Raw genomic sequence first — 13906 nt, 5'->3', positions numbered from 1 at the left:
TCTATTTTGTAAATGCCTGTTTCTTGTGTGTTCTGTCCTCAGCCGGTGACGCTTTCTGTCAGGACACCTCTGGAAGTCTGGGCTTGGACCACAAAGAACCTCTCCTTCCCCTTTCCTCTGTGCCTTCATTTGTCAGGATGAGCTGTTTGTGACATCTAAAGACACATCTGCTGCTCGACTGAACTCTTTTTGGAGAGAATCTGGACCACATCCTTCTACTTGAATCAATTTTGCATCGATAAACCATGGTGTAACTTGGCATGCTCAGCAAAGTTTGTTCGAAATATTAAGGACTTAAACCTGTAAATATTTGTACACGGTATTAGAAATGTATATTTCATTTTAGAGGTGATATTTATATTTGTACAGGCCTTGTAAAAGCATTGTCAGGCGAGATGGAGGCAATGGTGCTACTCTTTGTACTTTCATCAGATACAAATTACTTTAATGACTACTGTGAAATATTGTTAGATTCTAAATTATGAAAATTGTGTATCTAAAATTAGATTAGCACTTATGTCTTACACCTACATGTTAAAGAGGTCAAAGACAGTCATGTTATGTCTGTGGAAAGTGAACACCTGGTTTCTTAATAGCAGTTCTTTTTCTGTTCACTTCAGGGCTCGTTTTATCATAAGCATTGTGTGTTTGTGAATATTAGTAGCCTTCAACAGAGTGGAACAAAAATAAGGGGCAATGGCAGAAAGACATGGAGAGCATGAACTTTCTATAGCTCTGGGATTTAGAAATAAGTGAAAACACATTTTAGTGGAAAAATACTTGAGGGGAAAGCTGCTCAAATCGTCTGCATTCAGATGCCATATGTAGAGCCGAAAACTGAAAGAATAGAAACAATTATAAACTGCCCCCTGGAAAATCTGTCTGCTTGTCAAAACTTACAACCCCACACCCAAACTCTGGCCTTCGAAGACTTCATAGGCCAATGTGACCTTGAGAAACTGATTGTTTCTCTTGATACTGTGATGAGGTCGTGTCTTGACCTCTTTCAAGTGGACAATCACATCTGCGGCACAAAAGCCAATATGATTCGTGGTGTTGGCGACCATTGTGATGGTCAGTTTTTGAAGGTTAAAATCTGATCTGCGTAGATAATGTCTTAGCATCCTGTTTACATTACATGCCTGTCCTCTGATGTCTACACAAGGGGAGACACTGTCAGTAACAGTCTCATGCCTTGTGCAACAACTGTGTTGTTTTTGTCTGCTGTATTTTCACTCTTTCATAATCTCAACTGAATAATGTAAATATGTAAGAAAGAACTGCCATTTTAAGGCTATGATTATATATTTAAAATGCATGTTCTCACCATTGTTTTATACACCATCTACCTGTTCAATTTGTTGTATGAAATAAACGTTTGTTTAAAAAATAAATCAAATTCAATTGTAGTTTTTACTTTTGAGTGATATATTGGCTTCTTCCACTGTGCAAGGTGTTTAGCCACAGGAAGATAATCCAAAGAAGATTAAAGCTGGTGAGTATGGATTAGTCTTGTCTGTGGCCATGACGGTTTCTAAAAGAGCATGGAGCAGTAATCGCTTGCGTCACTGTCATGTGCCAGGATGTGGCAGTCAACAGAAGGTCAGTGTGTAAACATTAGGGACAATATTGAGTCCCAACATGGCAGAAACATTACATTTGGTATAGCAATGTTCTTAGGCCTGTTTGGCACTGTGTTGTCATCATTATTATCACTATCATATGTTAATCCTAATTGTGATTGTCACTGGCTCATTGATGAATGGGGGAAATAAAACTAAAACTGCAGTAAATGCCATCGCTGTTAAAAATCTATGATGCACGATCTAATAAATACTTGGTTGCTTATGGTTTGGTCTGTGTGCTCTCAAAGTGCTCTGTTACATGTAATGATACAATGGCATTACGCCATATAAGGTAATGCACTTTTGTCTTGTGTTACCAATTCATTTCACATTTATGTCTCTGTGGGGCAGGGCAATGAGTGAATGAGGACAAGCATCCATGGAGAGGGGAAATCATTACTGCGCACTGACAGGTCGACATGTAATGTGCCCTGGGAAGACTTGGACGAAGAGAAGGGGAACAGATGAGGTATCCCACAGTGAAGTACATTCTGGAGCAGGTGGGAGAACTTTCACCAACCAAAAAGAGCATCTGCCTTCCACTCACTGCAGGCCAAAATGCATGCCATATAATTTGTGGCAACGTGCGTTCCCATGGATCCTACTTCTGGAAAGTACATGGAAAATGAAAAATTATGAAAAAGTTATCGTAGAAAAGGCCTCGTACAGTTTTAATAAATGAGGCACGAGGCAATATTTAATCAAACAGGAAACCGATGAGCAAAGTGTAACTGATGTTAGGGCATCTTCATGTTTTACTCATAAAGACCTTGTAGAGGTAGACAACTATTGTACTCAAAAAGAGTACCATTACTTTAAAAGAATTAAGAGTTACTAAAGTAGAAGAACAAAGTAGTGGTCCAAGAGATTACTTGAGACTAAAATGTATTTTGGGGAAACTACCACTCAAGTAATTATAAGATTAACTGTCTTGGTGTGACTTCGGATTTGTTATTTGTAAAACAAAACACTAAGAAATGCACAATATCTGGTATTTACATTTGAAAGTTAGACCTAAACAAAAACTTAACTTTTGCAAACTACTTACAGAAGAAAAAAGTAATGGAATTGAAAACTACAGAATACGGTAAAGTCTTGATTTCTATCCATACAAACCTCTAGGATTTCAAGCTCTCTATTGATGCACCGAAGAGTGATGCAGCATAAATTCAGAAATATGAGCAATGAAGTTGAAATAATTAATTTGCTGGATGAACCTTTCTGGAATACCACCAAATGACATGGTGTTTTGATCTCCAGTGAAGGAAACTGTCAAAGCAACAGGCGCAAATGACACAAAACACAACACAAGAAAAAACCTAGTGGCACGGCGCCACACCGTTTACAACTCCAGTAATATGTCCATTATAAATCAGTGCCCCCATTTTATTATAAATACGCTTTATTTTTATGAGATGGTTTCTAAGGGAACTGTTGTGTTTTTCTCCATCCACAAGAGGGCCATAAATATGTCTGAAAATTACACCAGATGCTTCAATCACAGTTCAAGTTCCCGTTTGAGATTTGGGGAGTCAGAGGAGTTCAGACCATTTAAATGTCATTGCCTCTGAAGTACTTTTGAGTGGGAGGGACGGATAGGATAAATCAGCCTTGTCATGTTATTCCTACTAAAACGCATTGGAAGTCGAGAGTGTGTAAGGGAATCTGGGTTTGGATAGCACAGATATTACAGGATTCATTGACTCAAATCATTTCCCGTTGCCCGCCTTGGCACAGGAGCGTGTAATTACCACGATAAGCCTGCTGAGGTGTTATTTGATATCTCTATAAGCTAGGTCCCTCTGGCCTGTGCTGACTCTCGTTAAATGTCTTATAAAAGGCCACTGATTTACGAGCAGATAAATGACAGACAGGGCAAACTTGGCCCTGACCAGTGGAGCTTGTGTGGCTGTGAACAGCAAACCACAAAGCTTGGAAATTTACCTGTGTGTTTCCTATCACTGTGAGTAAAAGCAGTGCCTGAAATCCTGTCATGGTCATGGCCTTGTTTTGCGCACTGCAACTGATGTCTGTGTGAGTGTGCGTGTCACTTGGAATAAACGAAAAGAGTGAATTTGGGGGAGAGAATGCAGGAAGCACGTGTCTGGATGAATGCAGAGTTTGAGGCTCACGTGCCTCTCTCAACTTGCTGCATAGTTGTGGGTGACCAAGAGTTCAGTGTTTGATAGGAGTGTGCAAACCATCATCAGCTTCTCTACAGCCTGTCAGCCCTGTACAACCGCAAGCTCAAAGCTGACAAAAGAAAAATAGATTCTCTCTAAGTGCTGATTTGAGGCTTTGTTAACTAGTAGTCACAAACCTCTCCTCTTTGTGGCAGTCCCAAGCTCTAGCAATGTAATTATTTGTGTAAAACCTCTCCTCCTGTAAAGTAGTAGCTTTCTGTGTATTGATGTTGAGTCCTGTAAACCCCAAGCCTAAAATGATTGTTTGAACAGGTTAGACAAGAGTGACTACAAGCGACTTGAAGACCAGTGATATATATATATATATATATATATATATATATATATATATATATATATATATATATATATATATTGTATATTTATATATGTATATGTGTCCTCTTCCTGGGCAGGCCTGAGCACATGGTGGTAAGACAATCCCGCACCTAACTGCAGGGTTCAAGATGCTGGCAGGGACAGCATACATGGAGCGCCATAACCAGGTGGCTGACATAGTGTTCAGGAACATCTGTGCAGAGTACGGGCTGGAGACCCCATGGACAAAGTGGGAAACACCTCCAAAGGTGGTGGAGAACGACCAAGCCAAGGTCCTCTGGGACTTCCAGATACAGACAGATATGGAGCATGAAGGTATCGGTGGTGGCCGTAGTGATCGGAGCTCTTGGGGCAGTGACCCCCAAACTTGAGCAGATCCCAGGAAAAAGATCAGACATCTCGGTCCAGAAAAGTGCTGTGCAGGAACAGCAAAGATACTCCACAGAACCGTCAAGATCCCAGGCCTCTGGTAGAGGACTCGAGCTTGAAGGGGGAGAAATAGAGCAGAGGGTGAGGAAGAGTTTTAAAAAAAATATACATTTATTTAATTTTAACAAAAACTCAAAGAAATTTAGATTAAATTAAAAACCAACAACCTTTTATTCAGAAATGGCCCTTTCAAAGCTGTGTTATGTTTCCTGTCTAGACGCTTGTGGCATTCTAAATTACACTGCGAGGCACCTGTTAACACTTTAAATGCACATATAATTCATATCAGGGACACTTTAACAACATCCACTTTTGTAGATACATTAAACATAATGTGGTGCTGATTCCATGTTGTCATTGGAGTCTTTGTTTTTTAACTTGCCTTCCTTTTTGTCAGCCAAAGCTGAATTCCCCTCCTAATTTCAGTGTTTGCAGCCGTGAGATGATGCATTGCCATTTTTGTTAGTTAAATTCCTTGTTGCTAAAAGTATTTTTCTTGTGTGTGGCTGTGAGAGCCAGTGCTTTCTGAAGTAACCTCTCTGGGGCTTGATTTATACCTCACAGATGTTTTCAGATGAACAATTTCCCTGCTGTGTGTCTGAGAAAAAATTGCCCTGGTTTTAGATACAAAACAGTGCAAAGGAAAAACACTTAATGGCGCCTAACAGACTTATCTTGAATAATTTTATTTTACCTACTAAAAAGTGCCAAAAAGACATGTTTTCAGATAAGGTTTGCAGAATTGGTCTTAAAGTCAAAGTCAGTCAGCATTAGTTTGATAATGCACATTTTCAGACGTGCTTTTCTGGCAGCGACCTGAACCATTTGGCCTTATCCCACTTGGTATCAGTTGGATGTTTGGCAGTGGTTGCAACTTTGTTTTGGTGATTGTTGTTGTGCTGCACAAACACTTACAGCCGTGCAGCTAATGAAAACTAAAGTCATGATGAGGCATTTGTCTCAGCGCATGCTACAAAAATGAAGGCATTTTCCTTAATTACACTATAACCAGGACTGATGGTATTATTTATAGCAGCGCTGCGTGAAAAAAATGTCCTCAGCTGTCAGCGCTAATATGTGGGAAGTGGGAACAAACATGGTCTTTAAGAGGATGTCTAATGGTCTCAGCATGGGGCAACAGTGCGGCAACGTTGGAAGAAGCGGCTTACATTTTCCCCACGCAATTTAAACCATAGCGTCTATGATTGTTTTGGTGCCACCTAAATAAGGAATTTAAAACATTCAATATTGCTTTGTATTGTATTGTATTGAGTGAAACGTTTTTGTTTTTTTAGGTGAATCCATGTCTGTTCTGTCGTTTGTCTGATTGTCTTCACCTCAAACTCCTGCGCATGGTCTTTAACGGGTTTGATGTCATCGCAGTTGTCTGGTCGTCTTTGTTTTCTCCATTTAGACCGTTAACGTCTGTTGTGTCACAGACGGCAGAACAAATTTACATCAAAACCTCCACCGCTTCGCTCAGCTGTAAGTGTGCCGTGATCGTCGTCATTTCTTGCTCTGCTTTCTCTCTCTCTGGAAATCGATCCAAGCCAAACTCAGACCGCTCTACGGCTATGTTCGCCACATTGACCCTATTGATTCAGACAGCTCATGGAAAATAAAAAAAAAAAAACAAGTAGCCCCCGTTTTGTACCCAACTTATGTCAAAATTAGTGTTTGGGATTGGCTGCAGGGCCCTTTTTCCATCTTAACCCCGTGCATATGTTTCTGTGACTGCGTTTTTGACCCGGCGGCTGCAGCGTGGAGCCAAGATGTGTATCAAAGAAGGCAGTGTGGAAAAGGACAGAGACAGAGACTGGCATGGACAGTGTGCAGGTGTTAGGCCAAACAATCAGGGCTCTGTGTGACGGAGAGGGAACAGCGACCGTCACGACACGCTGTTTACGTTCAAAAGCGGAGAGGTAAATAATCACTTGCGTTTGGGGAACATTTGGGGTTTGCCGTGGCTCAATATTGAGAGATGGAGCAAAAATGACGTGAAATATGAGGCAACCATGGAACAGACCCCCTACAAGCAAGATGATGAGATGTTTGTAAAGGGGTTCAAGCTCCATCTGTTTGAGTTAAAATGACTGGTGACATCTTCTGCCTTGTTATAGTGTCATAAAAACATGAAGTGTGATAATAGTTCTTTACTGTTATGCTAAGCTGCACTATGTTAGTTATGTCATCTCTGCTCTGATTAAAATGTCTTGAATTTGGCCCTAAATGACCTGATAATGATTTGATACAGTTTGGACTTTCTCTTGTGTTGCAGGTTTCAATGCTTTTTGAGTTCTTTGAAACATATTTAAATAAACATGAACTACACCAGGAGTAAACCAGGACTAGAACAGGACCAAAGCGGGGAGGTGTGAGCCTCTGCCAGAGCCTGTGTAATACGGAAAGCAATCCGCTGGAGGTTTTGTCAGAGCCACTTGTGACTCCATCCGAATCGGGGCCAAGCAAGAGCTGAACGGGACGTCCACAGTCCCTCAGAGGCTGCTTGGGTGGAAGTGTGATCACTCCAGCTCCAGCTTGCTGCAAGAGTCAGATCTCCTTCAGTTGCTACACACTACAGGAGAGTCTGAAATACAACTTTAAACGTGAAACAAAAAGTGTACCTGTTCTCAGGTCTCTGCACTGGCTCCTGTGGCTCAGAGAAGAGACTTTAAAGCAGCTCTGCTTGTGTACAAGTCTCTCCATGGCCTAGCACCAAAGTACATCGTGGGCATGTTAGTGCCATATCAACCATCTGAGGACCTCAGGGACCGGCCTCCTGCTGGTGCCAGAGTCAGGACTAAACATGGACCGGCCTCCTGCTGGTGCCAGAGTCAGGACTAAACATGGACCGGCCTCCTGCTGGTGCCAGAGTCAGGACTAAACATGGACCGGCCTCCTGCTGGTGCCAGAGTCAGGACTAAACATGGGGAATCTGCGTTTCAGTTTTATGCAGCTAAAACCTGGAACAGTCTTCCTGAAGATGTGAGACAGCTTCTACTCTGACAATGTTCAAATCTAAGCTAAAAACAGTTTTGTTTAGCTGTGCATATGACTGAAAGGATTTTCTTTGCACTCTTCTCTTTTATGACTTAAATTGTTTTTAATTAGTTAATTTTATTGTATCTGTCATTTCTTTGTGATTTTAATGCATTTTTCCTGTTCTGTGAAGCACTTTGAATTGTCTTGTGTATGAAATGTGCTCTACAAATAAACTTGCCTTGCCTTAAACCACAGAAATGACTCTTATAAGGATTTAAAGCTCCTCCTCGAGGCCCATGCCAGCCTTGGGCCCTAAAGGACCCCAGAGTTAACAATGAAAGGTTTGTTTTCATTCTAAAATTCTTGTGTAGGAAAGAAATTCAATTATCAAATCAAATATCTCACAGCATCTTGCGGCTTTGGATATGGAGTCAACAGTCTGATGCAGTTATGTAACAACCATTATGTCATACTACAGACTGTGGCATCATCTTCAGATTCTTGAAAGCTGTGAGTTGTCTGGACAGGCCATAAGTTATCCGGCCTGCTGTGTTTGTTTAGCTTGGCCGTGGTCTTGGACTGAGGTGGATGGTTTTCAGTCAGAGATAATATTTGAAATACATGGATCACTGTGGAAGAAACAGTGGTTAACCCACCAATAACTCAACACAAGAGGATGTTTTAAATCATCGTGAATTAGACCAGTACTTTGTGGAATATTTTTGATTCCTCTTTCTGGTTTTCTATTTTATGCTCAAACCCAACTCTTATTTTATAATCACGGCTGTTTTATCTCAGTTTTAAAAGTATAAAAGGGACTGTCTAGTTGACACATCCTTGAAGAGCAGTCCAGGAGGATGTTGAACTTTTCCATTATTTCAAAGAAGTGTTTGAACCAATAAGGAATATTTATTGTACCTTTATTACGCATGTGCTCGAGTAAATGACTTAAAACAATTTTGTATGGTGTAACTGATACTACTGCTACCGCCCACGTTGAAATGAAAAATATTTTTCTTCTTGCAGTGACTTAAAAGAGTAGAAATATTCAACACAAATTGAATTAGAGTACTGGTAATTGAAGAAGTAGTGTAGAGCGATCATGACCATTCATGACTAGGATGCACTGATCTACATAGGAAAAATGTAATAATAAATAATAATATGTATAGACCTGCACAGTCCTGTTCTGTACAGACTCATTAGAACAGTCCTGTCACATTTTGAGTGATAGAAAGTGTCCAAAAACAGCTTAATTTGTCTCTTTTAGTCAATTGGCAAGTTCAAGCTGAATACTGGCCTGAGCTCTTGCCCTAAAGCCAATCGGCTCAACTCATTGGCCAAACAATATATCTGTCTGTTTGTAATAAGTAGTAATCAGGTCTAATGTCTTGGGTTGTCAGTAAATTGTCCAATCTAATTTTTTGTTGGAATAATTCTTAGGTGTAATTTTTCTCACATAACTCATTTAGCTGTTTTAAGCTCTTTATTCTCTCTAGGATACAACAAGCCCTTTTACTCACAACCACTTCTAGTAACGCTGATATGTTGCACTTTCTCGCCAATTGTAGAAGTGGATCCTGACAGCCATATGGACTCCAGATGCCCGCGCATGTAATCAAGAGACTAACCTGTCTTTTGGAAATAAACAAACCACTTCAGGCGATGAGCTGCTTTTTGCGTAGTGTAACACAATCTTTACATCTACCGTGTATCTCCTCCATACGTCCTTGGCTCGCTAAACGATGCCAGTCCCTCTCCATTGTTTAGCTCTGTGGTATGCATGCATCGGCGCAACACTTGGCGTCTACATCTGCTGCGAATGTAATAATGTATGAAGGTTTGGGGCAGAAAATGTGCGTCTCCATACAGCTCATGTAGGCATCTTCACATGTGTGTCGTGCGTAATAAGCCCAGGTGGATTAAGGAATGTTATGGAAAACGAAAACAGCTTGTGAAGCAGAAGATTGTTGTTTAGAAATGGATATTGTCTTTTTTTTGTTTTTTTCCCAGCGTCCACCATTTTGCCTGATGGTCACCTGCTCACGATTAGACGTCTGAGCTCCTTCCTTCCTCGATGGCCTCCGCTGTTGGGATGAGCCCTCACACGAGCATCAAGACGGTAACGCTTAGCCACCTACGTTTGTCCCCGTGTGTTCAGCTCCTATTGTAGTAGTGGAGCTTTCAGAAAGACGTATCTGGTTGCCAAATCTGCTAAGTGGGCCGCGGTGTAAAGGGAGGTTTGAAAACATCTTGGTCTTGTGTTATTGTGTTGGACATGAAAGTGGAAAAGTGCGGAGAGGCTAAAAAAAGTGAGAATGAGTTGGAGCAAATGATCCCTCCAGCCATGCCTAGAACGTGCTCGTGTGGAATGCTTAAACCAAATATCAGATGTTTCTTCATTATTTTATTTGATATATGGCACATTTGTGAGACATTAAAGAACATTGTTGTTAATAAATGGAGCAAAGTGACCGGGCTAAACATGTGAACGTGTTGAAAAATTTAGTTGGAAAGCATAATGGCTCTTGCAAGTTGAAAGCCAACTGCATCCGATCAAGATAAATGGTTGTGATCTTTTGCTTAACCACACACTGCAGAGCTTTGGCTGCAGGATGGCAATGATTTTGACAGTGGATTTTCCAATAATATTTAATGTATAGCTTGCAGTGCTGTTATGTATCTGTTACAAGAAGACGGACAAAAGCATTTAGTGCAATTGTTTTTTCAGCACATCAGATCTGCACTTAAATCACCTACTGTACTCTGAAGATTGACTGAGCCAGGTTGTTCTTCCAATACTTGTTTTCTTTGTCTTGCAAAAAGCAGCTGCACTATAGTTCACATTTTTAATTTGGCGGTTTAGTCAACAATTGCCACTAATGATTAAAACAGCTATTCAACGAAGACAATCTGTGGCTTTTCACACAAAGAGAAGTAAAATAGTGGATTTGGCAGCTGGAGGTCTGCAGAGTTCTGGATGGTGTTCAGCACCAGAGCTGGAGCCTATAGAGTTCAGCCCAACTGTCTGGCTGAGGCTGCAGCAGGTACTACCTGAGGGTGGCTGTTTCAAATCCTCTCTTCAGTCACTGGAAACTATTTTAATGGGAAACACAGGGTTGAACTGTAAAAAAGGACGAGGAGGAGGAGCGTCCCTCTTCTTCAGGTCCAATTAGATGTTGCTCTGTCGGGAATCTTTCAGCAGTTTTCAGTAATCCATATTTTATAGCCGAAGACGTACATCTCAGTCCCCATAAGAATGTGATTTAAGGAAACAAATGGTCTTTCAACACTGTCACTTGTGTTTGATGCCACATGACAGCAGCTCTAAACCTTTTAGGAGACAGATTATTTAATAATTACTCTGGGTAAATTGCTTGATAATATGCTCATTTGTATCAAATTGCAATCAGGCAGTAGCATGGTCATTTCAGGGTTGGCTTTTGTGCCGCCGTGGAGAATCTGTCCCACATGCTGCACATGACGACGGGTTAAGGGCAGTTCACTGCAGCACGTTGTGGCCCCATATACTGCCAGACCCCTCAGGTATGTTTATTAAGTTGTCTGTGATGTTCTTTTTTCTGCACCAATAACACTAGAGGACACTTCTATATGCAGCAACTTCACATTGAAACAAAGAACATCCAACTTTCCTAAAGTTGGCAAAATATTTTTGAACAGAAAATAAAACAGTGTGTACTGCTTGGACATACAGAATGAGTTAGTGTTAATGGCCTAATATAAGACCTTATGTATCTCTGTTTCGGTCTAAAAGGTTAGTGCTCGAAAAGCCATATCATGTATAGTGTGTAGTATTGCTCTTGTCTCTCTCACATGTGAAAAGCTACATGATGTGAAACATGACACTGCATCTTTCTAACATTCTCCAGATGCGAGCCTTCGCTGCTGGAGTGTGTGTTATCTCACACATCCATCCACGTTGTGTATGACAGAGTTTGTCCTTCATGTCCAAGCCGCAGGCTGTTTCTTTAATATCAAATGTTTTAATTTCTGTAAAATAACAAGTGACTGCGCCTCACTGGACAGACTATGATGATTTATATTCGTCTCCTACAGAGTAGAAAGTCCAAGTGGAATGTTGTTGTAATGATGGACTATTGGAGACGCCTTAAACAACACTTTCCTATTTAGCCAGCGCTGAGGCATGAGGCAAGTTGTGAGTCCACTGTGAGTCTTTGCTGAACACTGACTGAAGGAAACGACATTTCATTTTACAGCTCGAAAGATGATCGACCCATTACTGTCAACACTTGTGGTCATTTTGATCAGTGAAATCCTAGACATCATTTTAACCACTGATCACCCGTTTACAGCTCAAAACGCACTGGTTCACAGCAGAAGACTAAAGTAAAACATAACCAAATCAATTTCAGTTAAACATTTTTTTCTTCAGTTTATAATCGATCCTATACTGCAGTAAGGTGGTACCTGGATTTTTGTTTTGTTTTTGCATTTCATGTATTTGTTATGCATTAGTGTTCTCTTTGGTAAAACAGCGCTTCCCGTGCTACTTCACACATTTATCCCTTTAATCTGTGGTGAACATCATGCCAATCAAACACACAAACCCCTAATAGGCCTTGTAGGATCTGCAGGCACCTGTGAGGTTGAACAAGGACTACATATGAAGCTTACTTTTGCCATTGACAAAACCTGATTTACTTTGTCCAACACCAGCTAAAGGGAAATCCTAAGTTTGTATTGCCAACTTCAGGCTGTTGCCTTTCTATAGGAGTTTTTGTTTATAAGAGTTCTTCTATTGAGTGTTTTTTTTAAACTTCCTATATGTTATCTGTCCTTTTCCTCTGTATCTACTGCATTGTATCAATGAAATTTCCCCATGTGTGGACAATAAAGGATTATCTTGTCTGTGTGAAGTAAAGTGGTATGTGATTATTAACACATTTTCATCCTCCTTCCATCACACCTTCCAAACTTCTCAGCTCTAAACAAGTCTAAAACCTCTGTTGGACAGTACCTATCTAAGTTTGAGTTTATTTGTCTTAATCACTCAGAGGATCAAAGAGCATAGACGGCTTAGCATAGTCATATTAGGAAGCCAAGAAAGCAAACTCCATTCAAAGGTTAGAATGTTTCATCTTTGTCTGTCTCTGTTCTGACAAGTCCTGTAACAATCAAATCAATAGAGAAATTCATACAAAGACTTTGAGAGTTCCAAATCTCATCTGAGCTCAGAAGCTCAGCAGAGTTTGGCCTGGTTAGCATGTGTCGTAGAGGGTCAGCAGTGGCTCAGTGGTTAGAGCATAGAGTGTCAGTTTGAGAGGAAAAAAACAAATCATACCTTCAACAAGCTTAATAAAGATGGCAAAACAAATGAATGGCAATATGATCATAATGATTTAATATGCATATGAATGTATTTATTGGGGACAGTTTATGTTAAAGTTTGCTTTCCCAAAAACACTCACACACACTGCCTAAGGACACAACAACTACCACTGCCACCCCACTACAGAACGTGCTATTCCCAGAGGTTTCCCATCCAGTACTATCCAGACCCTGCCCTGATCAGCTTCCCAGGTTGAGATCGAGCATTAGACATTAAGGGCACTTCACTGTGGCACGCTAGTCGCACATTGCACAAGTTCACATCAAGTTCACATCATTGTTCTATAATTGTGGCATTGCACACTTTTTCAGGCAATTTGAAGATAAAAACCTCAAATGCGTTCCTAACACAAAAAGACAACATTTAATTTAATTCTACAAATACAACACATTTTGCTGCTGCTGAAGGAGAAAGATTTTTTTTTTTTAAATAAAAAACCCACCCTAACCCCATCCTTTTTTGTTTGACCCTTTGTGATTCTGACTGTGAAAACTCCCATTTGCTTTACTACATGTCACTTAATAGTAAGCTTACAAGGCAATTGTACTTTGTCTTTGGTTCTTAGCTTGAACGTTTTCTTTGGTTGAAATCCTAACTACAATTACCAGCCAATGTTCCTCTATAAAAGGAAATATAAGCTTTAAAACTAAGTCATAGTAGTTTTTTATTCAAATATAGATGGGGTTGAGTGGTTTTAGTGTGCCTTGGCTGGTAAAGAACTTAAAAGCATCTGTTTTGTGATTTCAGTCATAATGCATCTCTGTTTTCACTATTATCAGTGAAACCTCGTCGTTTTTCTCTGACCTGTCTGTCTTTTGCATTTGGGGGCTTTAATGGACTGGTGAAATTGCAGAGAAAGCAGTACATCTTGTAATATATGATGGCTGAGTGGTTAATAACACACCGCGGTGCCCAGGATCCGTTTGGCATTTCTTTATTTTAGCTTGAGAAGTTGACATTTTTTCTGATTCTTGTAA

This window comes from Eucyclogobius newberryi, unplaced genomic scaffold (assembly GCF_026437365.1).
Source record: "Eucyclogobius newberryi isolate DKJ021-1_F unplaced genomic scaffold, fEucNew1.0.hap1 SCAF_14, whole genome shotgun sequence".
Classification (NCBI taxonomy): domain Eukaryota; kingdom Metazoa; phylum Chordata; class Actinopteri; order Gobiiformes; family Gobiidae; genus Eucyclogobius; species Eucyclogobius newberryi.
The sequence above is the reverse complement of the archived record's forward strand: the minus strand, read 5'-3'. Positions refer to the sequence as shown.